General features: G+C 39.6%; 1 protein-coding gene and 1 long non-coding RNA gene across 3 annotated transcripts in view; one reads left to right on the plus strand and one right to left on the minus strand.

Annotated features, from left to right (window-relative positions):
* NIM1K (NIM1 serine/threonine protein kinase) overlaps window positions 1-12,967 on the minus strand; it is a 65,087-nt gene that overhangs the window by 30,279 nt on the left and 21,841 nt on the right. The window lies entirely within an intron of this gene.
* LOC103664653 overlaps window positions 1-12,967 on the plus strand; it is a 32,209-nt gene that overhangs the window by 15,268 nt on the left and 3,974 nt on the right. Inside the window, exon 2 of the long non-coding RNA XR_569110.2 lies at window positions 7,825-7,935. This is a non-coding gene — a long non-coding RNA (uncharacterized LOC103664653). The remainder of the gene's footprint in view (window positions 1-7,824; window positions 7,936-12,967) is intronic.

Genomic DNA, 12,967 nt, shown 5'->3' on the forward strand with positions numbered 1-12,967 from the left:
GCAAAATGGGTGAAAGGGAGTGGGAGATACAGGCTTCCAGACATAGAATGAATAAGTCACAAGGATAAAAGGTACAGCATAGGGAATACAGTCAATAGTATTGTAAAAACGTACGGTGACAGATGGTAGCTACACTTGTGGTGAGCATAAGGTATAGACTTGATGAATCACTCTGTTGTACAGCTGAAACTAATGTAACACTGTGTGTCAACTATAAGTCAATTAAAAAAAAAAACCAAAGTTCCAGAAAAAATGATTGTTAGATGAAATGATATGTTTGGGATGTGCTTCAAAATAACCAAGAGTGGAGGGAATAATGGAAATTTAAATGAAACCAGATTGGCCATGAATTAATCATTTTTAAAGGTGGGTAATGAGCACGTGGAAGTTGATAACATTCTTTTTTTTTTAAGATTTTATTTATTTATATGACATAGAGAGACAGAGTGAGAGAACACAAGCAGGGGGAGTGGCAGGGAGATGGAAAAGCAGACTCCCAGCTGAGCAGGGAGCCCGAGGTGGGGCTCGATCCCAGGACCCTGGGATCATGACCTGAGCTGAAGGCAGACGCTTAACCAACTGAGCCACCCAGGTGCCCCAGAAGTTTATTACATTCTATGCTCCATTTTGGTATCTGTTTAAAATTTTCTATAATGCTATTTTAAAAAAGATTGTTAAAATTTACTAGATCAAAAATACATTTGTAATTTTAAAATGTTAGGTACTTTACGACAGTGATAAATGGATGAATGACATGACATGACAGTCCTGTGATGTGGGGTACTGTCATCCCCCTTTCATAGATCAAAACAAAAACAAAAAACAAACTAAGCCTGACTAAAGTTAAGAAAGTCGCTTTTGCCAACAGACACATGAAAAGATACTCAACATCTCTCCTCAGGGGAATGCAAATCAAAACCACAATGAGGTATCACCTCACACCTGTCAGAATGGCTAAAATCAGAAACACAAGAGACAGTCAGTGGAGAATGTGGAGAAAAGGAACCTTTGTGCACTGTTGGTGGGAATGCAAACTGGGGCCGCCACTGTGGAAAACAGCATGAAGGGTCCTCACAAAAACTAAAAAGAGAACTACGCTATAATCCAGGAATTACACTAGTGGGTATTTATCCAAAAATACAAAGAAACACTAATTCAAAGGGATACATGCAGTCCATGTTTATTGCAGCGTTATTTACAACAGCCAAATTGGGAAGCAGCCCAAGTGTCCATTGATAGATGAATGGATAAAGAAGATGTGGAATCTATATATAATTATTATATAATCATATAATTCACTGAATAATCCATTATTCAGCCATATTATAGAACAAGTATATGAATATTACTCAGCCATAGAAAAGAAGGAAATCTTGCCATTTGCAACGACATGGAAGGAGCTAGAGAGTATCATGCTAAGAGAAGTAAGTCAGAGAAAGGCAAATATCATATGATTTCACCCATAGGTGGAATTTAAGAAACAAAACAAATAAGCAAAGGGTAAAAAAAGAGAGAGACAAACCAAGAAACAGACTCTTAACTACAGAGGACAAACTGATGGTTACCGGAGGGCAGGTGGGTGGGTGATGGGGAAAATAGACGAGGAGGATTCGAGAGTGCACTTATCATGATGAAAAAAACAAATTATTTTAAAAATGGAAACACATATTTAAGTTTAAAAAAAAAGAAGAAGGAAGTTGCCTTTGATTTCTTGACTATGAGCTCCATGAGGATGGAGATAATAAGCCTTGTAACATGTGGAGCCAGGAATTCTAAACACATAAGGAAGAGAATGTTGTCATGCTCCAGTCAGGACATAGCAGAAACCCAAGGCCTTCCCCGTAAAGATTTCAATCTCATTCGTGATTCATTTCCAAAACACAAATCTTCCCATCTCTTCTGAGGGATTATGCCGGCCTCTAAACAAGTAAGAAATAACATTAAGCTACAGGATGAACAAGGAATTGCATTAAGGTACAGAATGGAATCATGGATTGACTCACAAGCAGGTGGCCCTGAGCAGAAAAACAAAATGTATTCTTCGTCTCCTCAGAAATAATGAATTTAGGAAACACAGTGTGGGAACGTTCATGCCTATTTGCAGCTCATCGTTTATTTTTAGGGGTCTAAAAATATTTGCAAGTCAAAGCAGAAACTGCTCTTTTGCTGCCTTAGAACTTTCTTCAACTCTGATATAGTATGTTCACTAGGAAGCAGGGAATAACATTTGAGTGATGGCCTCAGGAGAAGAGTGGAAAACGTTGTCCTTTTCTATCTGAGCAGAACTCAAGAAAGCTAACAAGAGGCTGGAGGGCGAGAGTCCGGGAAAGGGAGAAAAGTGTCCCAGAACAAAAGCTCTTACTTTACCATATAAAAAGTTCAGGTGCATTTGAAACCTTTTTTATGAGACTCCCATACTTCAGTGATCCCTCAGAGTGAGAATTCTTAAATATTTACCCAGTAGTGAAGGTAAGTAAGGGTAGCGATGACAGGGAACAGGACAGGAGTTATCAAATATGAAAAAGCGAGGCCGTGTCAGCATACAATAGCAAACTGAACTAACAGAACAGAGAAATAAAAAAAAAAAAACCTTATGGATTATGTTTTCTTAAATTAATGTAAGCTTCCATAAAAAAGAAAAAAGAAAAAAAACCCACAGAGGCTGACACCTTTTCTGATAAGATTACTATCCCAAGACCCATACATATAGAAATTCGAGAGTCACTATTGGGTGTTTGGACACGCAAATATGTATCTATGTGTCCATTTGTGTATTCACTGAAAAAGGTCTGGAAGAATACAGATTGAACTAGAGGATGACAACCCGGCAGGGGTGGAGGCCGGGAGTGGGTGGGGCAGAGTTGGGAGTAGTGAAGAGGGCTATGGTAGAGGCTGTTATTTGTACCCCCTCTATCTGTTCCTTCTTTCTCTCTCCCTCCCTTCCTCCCTCCCTCCCTCTCTTTCTTTCTTTCGTTTTCTTTCTTTCTTTCTTTCTTTCTTTCTTTCTTTCTTTCTTTCTTTCTTTCTTTCTTTCTCTTTTTCTTTTTTTATTTCTTCTTTCTTCTTTTCCTTCCTTCCTTCCTTCCTTCCTTCCTTCCTTCCTTCCTTCCTTCTTATAGCACTGAGTCTTAGCCCCGACCCACATCAAAATCACCACCGAACTTTCTTAAAATGCAAAAACCTAGGCCCTGCCTCCAAAGATTCTGATTTCAGTGATCTTGGGAGATGGCATACTTTTTTTGTCTGTTTTTAAGTTTCCCAGGTGATTGTGTTGCATAACCAGATTTGAAAGCCATTATTCTACAACAGAAACGTTTTATCTGGGCACCATCTTATCCTGCTGATGTATTTCCCAGTCTCTCTTCTGGTTCAGTTTAACCATTTGTCTGAGTTCTGGTCATGAGCTATGAGCAAACATGACAAATGCAATTCCAGTTTGTGCCTTTAAGAGGGAAGAAGTATGTCATCCTCCTCTTCTTTTTTCCCTTCTTCTTGGTGGCTGGAATATGGGGGTGTAGATGGAAATAACCATCTTAGACCAAGATGGAAGCCATGCATTGAGAATGGCGGAGCCACAAGAGAGGAGGAACCTGGGCCCCCCCTCAGTGCACAGCCACCGTTACCAGCCTGGGTTAGTTTACTTGTATATTTGTTGTGAGAACATTAAGATTCTACCTTCTTTAAGCCTCCACTGTTTTGACCTCTGTTAAAGCAACCTAATATTTTTACAACCCGATGTTATACAATATTTACAATGTTTACAAAATGAACTTGTTTCATTTCTTACTCCCTATGTTTTCATATTGTTTGAATGTCTTGTAACATGTATAATTACTTTAAAAATGAGAAATGTATATATCCATAGAGAGAAAGCACTTGGGTCAAGGAGAGAATAAAAATAGCAGAGACTTCAGATGGTTTTCTGATATTTCAAAATATTTCAAATTATACCTTCATACAAAGAAAATTCACAAATATTTATCAAGGCTTGGTCGTATGAAAGAAACCAAGGTGTGATATGAATAACTATGTCATTGTTTTTTAAAAGCACCATAATTTCTTAATTTACTTATGAGGAAAAAATTAGTTTCAACAGAACAATACCATCCATACTTTTCAAATGATATTGTTAATTTCATTGGTTGAAGTTTTGTTTGTATTTAACTTGATAAAATTTGTTTTGCTTGATAGCTGTATACAAGCTATAAGGGAAAAGACAGCGTTAGAATGAGGTTAGGGTCTAGAACTTCCCACTAAATGCCTGTGTGACCTTAAGCGAGTCCCTTCTCTTCTCTGGGATTCAGTTTCTTTACTGGCAAGCGAGAGTGATGGACCCCAGAATCATTCCCTGACCTAAGATTCTTGACTTTAACAATATAGGATGAATTCCAAAGCATTTGTGAAACAACCCTCTTGAAGTCCAAGTGTCACATTGCCCCCTTCTGGACCTTTGTAACATTCACATGAATGAGATTATTAAAAATCCATTTGCCAACATGGACATGCTGAAATTATTATAGCTCAACTCTCTTCCTCTCACAAACAGTTTAGAAAGCCCAACTTGAAGCTTTTCCGATAAAAGTATTACAAGACAACCCAGGAAAGGAGAAAGGGCAAAGGGCATCAAAGGAGTAGGTGTTGACGTGGGGGTGGGGTGGACTCAGGAGAGTTTTACACACAGTAGTACCTCCGTCTTTTCCCCCAATATGGTAAATGTTATTAGTTGGCCTTTATCAAATGTCTACTATGTGCTAAGAACCAATTTTTTAACCAATTAAAAAAAAATCCTTCCAACAACTCTTCCAGCCAGGCCAAGAATATCTGTGTCCTGAGTGGCTCTTGCTTATTCCCTCAATCTTGCCCTTTTTCCTTTAAGTTTTCCCCATCCTGTAAAGATGGGCTCCCTTCTCATTTCCTTCTAGAAGCATTCTTTGACTACTTCTTACTGCGCTGCTACTATGCTACTACTTGAGACCTGCATCTCCTTATCTGGTCCTTGACTTCAGGATTTTTCCACGCCATGTAAGTCAAGCTTCTCACAAACTCTCCTTGGGAGCAGAGTCCATGTGCGGGGCATCATGTCTTCCTCCTACCACTTCTCCATTACCTAGAACAGTGCTGCTCACATTGGGCTTGACAACTCACAATATGACTATCTCTACTGTGTCCTCCAGTTACTTCCTCTGTAGGGGAAATTGCTTGTACTTTGGGTAGTAATCGCTCATATTTACTCTAAAGTAGAAAAAACAGGGGCGCCTGGGTGGCACAGCGGTTAAGCGTCTGCCTTCGGCTCAGGGCGTGATCCCAGCGTTATGGGATCGAGCCCCACATCAGGCTCCTCCGCTAGGAGCCTGCTTCTTCCTCTCCCACTCCCCCTGCTTGTGTTCCCTCTCTCGCTGGCTGTCTCTATCCTGTCGAATAAATAAATAAAATCTTTAAAAATAAAAAAAAATAAATAAATAAAGTAGAAAAAACAAGCTTCTGATTTTCTTCTCCAACTGTGCTTCTTTCACACCTTGGTAAACGGCAACACATTCTTCCGGCTGAAGCCAAAACCCTTGATTCTTCTTTTTACCTTATATCTCGTGTTCAATCTGTCAGCAAATCCTATTGACTCTACCTTCAAAATATGTCTATAACACAATCACTTTATCCCATTTTACCCAAATCACAATCATCCCATTATTACTACTGAGTCCAAGCCACAATCAGGTTTAATTGGATTATAGCAACGGTCTTCATAGCTGGCCTCAGAGCTTCTGTCTTTACCTGTCCCATGCCAGCCCCCAACATGGCCTATCTCAAACTGAACATCTAGGAAGAACCTCAAAGATGTTACTACTCTACTCAAAGCCTTTTGATGCTTCTCTTCTTTCTCAGAAAAAAAGCCAAAACCCTTAAAATGGCCTTCAAGGCTCTGCCCAAGGTGGTCTTCCCTCTGGCATCAGCTCCCCCCCGTCTCTCTTTCCCTNNCAGCCACACTGGCCCCCTCACTCTTCCTGGAGGGCAGCAGTCCTGCCCCCACCTTCTGCAAACTCCTACTGGTTCTTTAAGGTCAACTTTAAGTGTCACCTCTTTTAGGAAGCTTCCCTACCCACCCCACCCTAAACCAGCTGGAGTTCTCTTTTGTACTTCCAACATCTGTGGCTAGCACTCTGATTTTCTCCACCTTTTTGTACAATTATGACTTCTATATCAGACTGTTTATCTAATCAGATTGTAGATCCATTAAGGGTAGTGACTGTGTTTGATTTATTTAGACTATATTCACAAGAACTATATTAATCAAGACGGTGTGTAAGGATAACCAATATATCAAAATAAAGAATCTAAAAATTGACCTACAAATACACGGTAAATTGCTTTTCCGCCAAGGCACCAAGCCAATTCAATGGAGAGAGGGAACACTTTTTTTTAACAAATGGTGCTGGGTCAACTAGATATCTGTGCAAATAAAAGTTGGACCTTGACTTTTATCCTACACCATACCCAAAAATGAATTTGAGATGGATCATTGACCTAAACATAAAACCTAGGACCATAAAGTTTCTGGAAGTATACATAAGAGAATATATCCGGAACCCTGAAGTAGGGCAAATTTTTTGGACCAGATACAAAAAGCACAAACCATAAAAAGAGAAAAAAAACTGGAAAGTTTGACTCCCTCAGAACTAAAAATTTCTGGGTATCAAAAGATACCATTATGAAAACCAATAGACAAATCACAGACTACACTACAAATCTAGGGCTCTAAACAGTTTCTGGCACAAAATAAATGCTTAATTAAATATTTGTTGAATAAATGTATAAAAAACCTGCCTCTTTCCCACCACAACACACAGCTACTCTAACAGGTACTGCCAGCCGAGAGAGGTCAACCCCGTGGGACTGTTGAGAGGACAGTGCTAGCTAGAGGGAAAACCTATTGTGCTGGAGGAAAGAAAAGTATCAAGGTTTGTTAGTAGAAATAAAATGTGTCGAGTCAGCAAACTCAAGAGATTGTCTACAGGTTAAGAGGACTTACAGTGAATCAGACAAGATAAGGAGTGGATAACTATAGAACATTCACAGAAGTAAATCAGCTAAAAATATGGGTGGAATTTCACCAAATGGAGCAGAAGGCATATCTCATTCCTCATTGTTTCACTGATCCTAATGATTTTATAAAGAGAACTGTAGATGCTGTAACTAGCAAATGAAAGTGGAGCTACCAATGTTTTACCTAGAGGAGCTGGGAGGAGTTTTATCACAAAAGATGGGGTCAGGAAGGGGAAAAAATAGGTAAAAAGGGTTAAACTGATCCTATACGCTTGAGTGTGTTTCTGGGCACCAATAGACCCAGGCTAACCAGACATTCTGGTTTGCCTAAGACCGTCCAAGCATTTCCCAACGTCATCAATATTAGCTGCCTTTTCACTCTTGAAAGTGTCTTTGTTTGCATGACACATAATGTGATCATTCTAGTTATATGTGTTATTTCTTCCTCTTACTTTGTTTGTTTGTTTTTTCTTCCTCTTCCTCTGGATAGTCTCTGAGGATAAGAATAATCACATAGTTGAGGCACCTGGGTGGCTCAGTCGTTAAGCGTCTGCCTTCGGCTCAGGGCGTGATCCCAGCGTTCTGCGATCAAGCCCCGCATTGGGCTCCCTGTTCCGCTGGGAGCCTGCTTCTTCCTCTCCCACTCCCCCTTCTTGTGTTCCCTCTCTCGCTGGCTGTCTCTCTGTCAAATAAATAAATAAAAATCTTTAAAAAAAAAAAAGAAGAAGAATCACATAGTTGCATATCCATTGTGTTGTTTTACATGTTATCATCACTCCCTGGAAGGAATCTCAGCCGAAGAAGAGTGAGCGCTCACTCTCCTGATGATGTAAGACTGGGCTGAGCAACTTTACGAGCTGGTGTTTAAATTGCTTCCCTGCTCCTTACTGTAACCAGGTGAGCTGGACAATGGGAACCGTCAATGTTATTATTTTGAATTAACATAGTTTCTATCTAAGTTGGATAGAAACTTTTAAGCCAATATTTTAATCCACAATTTCATTTTAAACCACAATATATTAATCAATACTCTTTTAAAGACATGGAAACTGAGGCATGGAGTGATCCAGTTAAATGACTTGTCTGGGATCATTCAGGGTAAGATTATCTCACTGAGACTCCTATTTATGATCAATTTATTTTCAGTTCACCTTCACCACCATCGTTCATTCATTTAACAAACACTTATTAGACGCCTATAACGTGCCATCAACTTCTGCTGCACATGATGCGTTATTCAGGACCCAAAGTTCTGAACACTCACTGCACACGCATGACTTAACGGAGGCATTCTGCTGCTGAGAAAAGAACATCAGGTACTCATGTTCAATGTTTGAAGTAAGGTCTATGTTTCTACTAGAAAACAATTGTCTGAAGGGAACCTGCAGTTCTACAGTAAGACAAATCTTAATTGTACTCCTGAATTGTACTTTGGGAGTCCAAGCAATAGTGGGTTATGGAACACTTGGAGGAGGAGACGGGGGAGGTTCTTGCATACAGTGATGGAAAGAATCATTCGACCTTTCTACTGTATCTTTCTAAAGATTTTTTTAAGCCTCGAAAAGAATCTTGCAGGACGCTGCTCATTTACATGATAAAACCAACTAGGCCCAGTCTTTAATTAGTGTTCTGAATGGCCCCTACATTTTAGTAGCAGCAGCACCTTTGGTGCCTTTGATTCCTGAGCCCGTTGATCTGCCACAGCTTTGAAATCTCAGATAGGAATTCATTCATATTAACCTAATTTGGAAAAAAAAAAAAAAAAGGAACTTCTTTCCAGCCCTCTGGCTCCCCTCTGTTCTGGTACCCTCTGGAATGGAGTTGGTTTTCAAAGGTAGAAAACAGCTCTTTTTCATAGTAATCATTTAACAAAATGAACTAAACATACATGAGAAGAGGGTTGTTCTTTCTTAACAGCTCAAGCTTTTAAATAAGTGAATTCGTATGTACATAAATGGCTGCTGCTAAGAAGATTTCTAGGTAGTTAGGTACTACGGATAATGGGAATTCTAAAATTGTATTGAAATTTACTAGGTATTGTGGTCTATATCAATAATAGTAGTTAGCTATTATATATTATATGTTATGTGGTAGGCACTGTCCTAGGTGCTTTATATGTACTAACCATTTCATCCAGAAGTCTGGGAGGTAAGTACTAATACCTCGGTTTACAGGAAAGGGAGGTTTAGTCAGCTTAGGGAGGTCATCAGGCGACTCTACCCAGTTGGGATTCAAGCCCAGGCAGGGAGGCTCCAATCTCAGATATCTGAGCCACTATAAAGGACTATATAGTTATTTCCAGAATGTTCTTACAACAATGAAGTAAATTTCTTTATGTCTAGGATTTAATATTTGGCATAAGGAAATTTGAACACTTTGTTATATGCATCTTTAGCCTAGTACAAAACAGGATTTCTATAGGTGTTGTGGGGGAATGAATGAGTTAAATAAGTCTAGAATATCACAGGCTTTCTCTCAGTTGTCTCATCTATTACCAATAGTTTTCTTCTTCCTCTTCTCATGGCCCACCCTCCACCCTACCAATTTGGTTAGTGATAAATTTATCCTGTCTCCCCTCTGCTAAGTCCTAACCAACAGGCTTGTACTTCTCTTCCTTCAGTGATTAGACACCCTGATGAGAGCACACAAAGGGAACTGACAGTCCAGTGGGGATGTGGGGCACAAGGTGGGGGCCACGGTCACTGAGAAGAGGCAGAGAATGTGTCCATTTGGGGAGCACAGGAACTTCTAAGACTGAAACTCTCTTGCTTCATCTCCCAAGATCTGCACTAGCCACAGGATGCTTCATTTATTCATTCAGTCTTTACTGAGCCTCTCCCAATTGTTGACACTCTGCTAGGCATCAGATACATGACATTGAATGAGAAAGACTTACTTTTTACTGTGATTATTACCTCTCCCACAACACCTCCATAATCATGCAATCTTATTCTCCTGGTCTCTTCATTTATTCATCTTCCTATCTTTCTGGGATGTTCTGTCTCTCTGGGAGTCTATTTATTATCTGTATGGAGATCATTATTCATTGATCTACATACTAGGTGAGCACCTACTATGTGACAAACAGTGTTCTAGGTGCAGGGGATATGATGATGAGCAAAGCAGAGATCATTTCTGCACCTAAGGGGTTCCTAATAACCCCCAAGTCTATCTATACTTGCTATCCTTCCTTCTCTCAGTTTCTTTAAAGGACATAAAATATACAAAGTAATAATTATAAAAATATGTTGTATTTTTAACACATATAGATGTAATAATTTTAACAACAGCAAACCAAAGGAGAGCTGGGGATGGAGTTATAAAGGAATAAAATTTCTTGATCTCACTGGAATTATGTTAGTGTAATTTAAACTGGGTTCTGATAAGTTCAAAAATATACTTTAAGCCCTAGGGCAACCACACAGAAAATAACTAGAAATATATAGTTAACAATAATTAAAAGGCTATCTACTTGCAGAAGAATGAAGTTAGACCCCCTACCTCACACCATAAACAAAAGTTGACGCAATTGCATCAAAAAACCATTTTAAGAGCTAAAACTATAAAGCTCTTAGAAGAAAACATAGGTATAAATCTTCACAACTTTGGGTTAGGCAATGATTTGTTAGCTGTGATACCAAAAGTACAAGCAACAGCAACAACAAAAATAGATAAACTGGCCATCATTAATTAAAAACTTCTATGCTTCAAAGGACACCGTCAAGAAAGTGAAAAGACAACCTACAGAGTGGGAAAAAATTTTTGCAAATCATATATCTGGTAAGGGACTTGTATCTAGAATCTATAAATAAAGCTCAATAATAAAAAGAGAAATAATCCAATTAAAAATGCACAAAGGATGTGAATAGACATTTATCCAAAGAAGATATACAAATGGCCAATCAACACACAAAAAGATGCTCAACATCATTAGTCGTCAGGGAGCATAAAACCACAAGACACCACTTCACACCACTAGGCTGGCTAGAATCAAAAAGACATAATAACAAGTGTTAGCAAGGATATGGAGCAACTGGAACCTTGGTACACTGCTGATGGGAAAGTAAAATGGTTCAGCACTTTGGAAAACAATCTGCCAGTTTTTAGAACAGCTGAATAGCAGCAGCTCTTTCTGCCTACAGGTCCTGTCCCCATGCTTTAATAAAATCACCTTTTTGCACCATAAATAAATAAATAAATGCTGAATATAGTTGTCACATAATTCAGCACTTTCACTCCTAGATCTATACCTATGAGAAATGAAAACATATGTCTATGCAAGAACTTTTATACAAGTGTTCATAGCAACATAATTCATAATAGCTAAAAAGTGGAAACAATCTAAATATCCATCAACTGATGAGGGGAGAAATAAAATGTGGTATATACAGACAACGGAATACTATTCATCAAGAAAAAGAAATGAGGTACTGATATGTACCACCACACGAACAAACCTTGAAAACATAGGCTAAGCGAAAGAAACCAGTCACAAAGGACCATATACTGTATGATCCGATTTACATAAATTGTTCAGAATAGGCAAATCTATAAAAACAGAAAGTAGATTAGTGGCCGACTGGGGTTTGGGGGAGGGGTTGGGAATGCGGCTAAGCAGAGCAGGGGTCCTTTTTAGGGTAATGAAAATATTCTACGATTGGTAGTGGTGATGTATGCACAACTCTGTGAATACACAAAAAGCCATTGAATTGTAATACATTTTTTTAAATGATAAGAATTAAAATGTTACACCAGAAAATATTCACTTAATGCAAACTGCCCAGCCAGCTGCCTCCAAATCTTTTTCTGTAACTACCTTGACCATGTTTTTGGATTAAAAAAAATCTTCCGCTTCCAGACCACTCATGTTCCCTTTTCACCCATTCACATCTTTGCCTGCAACTTCTATTCCTGCTTACATTCTTAACAGCTTTCTCCCCTTTCGTGCCTACTGGTCTTTGCCCAGACTGTCCAAAATGGCTAGAACAAAGAACTACGCAATCCTGGAAGGTCAGAAATGGAAGACACCTCAGTGCTCCTCTCCTCCCACCTCCACGTTTTAGGGATGAGGGGACAAAGGCCCAGAGAGGTTATGTGACTTGCCCACGGTTTCCCAAAATACTTTGTCCTTGCTCACCTTCCCCAAAAAGCTTTCATTCATTATCTTTCTACCCAATCTCGGATACTTTTCTTTACTGCATTACCAAAAAGAATCAAACGCATTGATCTCAGACATCGTTCACAGGTAAACTCCAATCTCGCATTCCAGAGGCACACAGCAGGGCTTTCATCTCCTTGGCCACCACATCTGATCTCAGCTGCTCCAGCTTTTCATCTGCTGTCATGAAGAACAACTCAAAATTCGCAGGAGGCTGGCTTCGGGCCAGCCGGGAGCAGACACAGGGACAAACTCCCTGCCGGGTTTCCATACAGGACACCCCCTCAACTCACCTCACAGAAAACCATTCCTAAGGTCTTCAGAAAAGAGTGACTTAGTCTGTATAAAATACAGCCTCTCCACATTTTTAAATGCTCTCAGGAAAGAAAATGGTAACGAAAGGCATTTAAGTGTCTTTTTAAGTTTATACCTATAAGTCTTCCGCGATCAAAGATTAAGTTGCTTTTTTAAAACAAAGTATTCATCTTGATGGGAAACAGAAGAACCTCTGGGGGGGGGCAGGAAATTCACAAATCATGCAGTCGTTCTGGACTTCACGTGAAGAGAAAAGTCATCAAACCCAAACTGGCCTTTCATCTGCAGGGAGCCCAGTAAGTAGTGATGCAAATCCACTGAAGAACGCGAGTGGTGGAGTCAAAGATCACGCGGGCCTACCTGGCGTGGGAAAGCAAAAGAAACTGCTCTCTAAGGGGAGAGGCAGGGCCTTCCCGTGTCTGGCTGTGCCTTTCCTGCTCCCAGAACTTCTTGGCA

This window comes from Ursus maritimus, unplaced genomic scaffold (assembly GCF_017311325.1).
Source record: "Ursus maritimus isolate PB19 unplaced genomic scaffold, ASM1731132v1 scaffold_15, whole genome shotgun sequence".
NCBI lineage: Eukaryota > Metazoa > Chordata > Mammalia > Carnivora > Ursidae > Ursus > Ursus maritimus.